Source organism: Nanorana parkeri, unplaced genomic scaffold, assembly GCF_000935625.1.
Source record: "Nanorana parkeri isolate BGI_ZX_2015 unplaced genomic scaffold, ASM93562v1 scaffold669, whole genome shotgun sequence".
Classification (NCBI taxonomy): Eukaryota; Metazoa; Chordata; class Amphibia; order Anura; family Dicroglossidae; genus Nanorana; species Nanorana parkeri.
The window spans coordinates 544452-546620 of NW_017306937.1; positions in this window are offsets into that span (position 1 = coordinate 544452).

The window sequence follows — 2169 nt, forward strand, 5'->3', positions numbered from 1 at the left end:
TAAAAAAACACGGCATTTCATTATTATATGCAGATCTTTAGAAAACTCAATGCCATTCAGTTAGGGTTTAAATGTACAGATATTCCTCACTGTACGACTTACCTGCTTTGCAACCACTCGCACTTACGAGCAGTGGCAGCGTGGTCGTAAGCAGCGGCAGTGCAGGGAACGTGGCAGCGGCAGTGCGACGTCTCGCCGGCGGAAGTTCTGTACTCCGTTCTCCACTGTGGGTCTCGGTAAGTACTTTATTGACCGATTTGCAGTACACTGTTCGGTACTGTACATCTGCAACACTATACAGTACTGTACTAATGCAGTACAGTATTGTATACAGTTCCTCGCTTAACGACCAATTCGTTTAACGACCTGGTCGTAGGAACGGAACCCCATCGTTAAGTGAGGAATACCTGTACTTAAATATTGGAGTGCCTGTCCTGCTGTGTCATATCCATAAGTCCCGGATAACTGTTAGGCCTTGTTCACACCAAATGCAGAGCAGATCCGGTCAGGTTTCTGCACACGCACGGTAGTCTTTTAGATGCGTTTTTGGCTTAAATTTTTTTTTTTAAGTTTAAAATGGGCTTTCAGTGCGTTCCAGGCATTTGCATGCGTTTTTGATGCGTTTGCAGATCCAGAGCAGGTAAAATAGCGCCTGCTGCAGTTTTTTCACCTGCTATGGAACTGCAAGCTGCCATGTGAACTGGAGCAAAAAATACCATCGGAATGCATTGGATGCAGTTTTGAGCCGGTCTGCAACTGCTCTGCGCTTGGTGTGAACGAGGCCTTATGAAGAGCATTGCGTGAGCTTGTTTCTCCTGGTCACAGTTTCCTCATCCCCAGGATAGAGTAGAAGATGTGTCCTTCTGCTCATCCTTTGTGGAATCTGGAGTGCCTGCATTCACTGTAGAAGTAGCTTGAGTGTGTGCCAAATGCGTGTGCCATTGTATATTTTAGGGGCCATCACATACTTCAAATGGGCCTCGTGTTCCGAAGTGTCACTTGCCTACAGCAACCAATTAAGTGGCAGCTGTCAACGCTTAGGACGTGTTAGAAAATGTCAGAAGCTTGCCTTTTTTTTTTTCAAAGTCCCCCGATACTCTTTTTTTCAGACACTCTAATAAATGTGGCCCAAAAGAAAACCTGTCTCTGGACTAAGTTTCTGATGCTAAAGCAACCGAGAGCCTGACTGTCGGGTTCAACCAACAAAACGGTTCCTTCTGTCCGGTATCTTTGATACAATGCCTACAAACAAGTGTTAAGTTTTCTTGTGTTATTGTCCAACTTTGAATCACAGTAACAGTTGACATTTTTTACCCCCGATCAACAGAAATATTTTCATGTCAAAGTGGAAACAGATCTCTGCACAATGACTTTAATGAAAAAAAAACCCTCACAAAATAATCTAAATATGATTCACTAAAGTCATCTCTCGTACGGCCAATTCTAGAGGTGCACCGAAATAGAAAATTCAACACCAAACCGAAACCTAATTTTTTTTTTCATTTTCCCAATTTTTTATATTTATTAATTTTTTTATTAAATATTTTTATTTTAGGAGCTTCGGGGAAATATTGGGGGGTCTAAACAGATCCCTGATATTTCCCTTTTAAAATAGAAAAAGAGATTGGGGACACAAAGTCCTCCATCTCTTTTCCTGCAGCCCCTGTTATAAACAAACAGGAATCCTCTATACTGAGTGTTCCTGTTCATTCATAACATGGGGACAGAGTATGTTTACTATAACTACAACTATGAGTGAACAGGAAGTGATGAACACTCCCATTCATTATTGAGGATATAGTAAAACATACCATGTCCTCAATTATGTACACACACACACATACCTACATATACACACACACTACCTGAACTTTTTATGAATATACAGAACATAATAATATTCATGTACGTTGTATATCCCTGATCTGTTTAGGGTTTATTGGTCATCCTATGTTTATTTGTTCTGTGTTCTAGTTATCAGGATACATTCTTTACTCCCAGGTCCAACATTTATGTCACCCCTCCCCCCCCCTCCCTAACAACTTTCTCTTGCTTTAAGTGGTAAACGTTGTCATGTTGATTAGTATTGCTTCTGACCTGAAGGAGAGAGGTTAACTCTCGAAAGCTTGTCTTTTATATATTTTGTTAGTCCAATAAGAAAGGTATCAT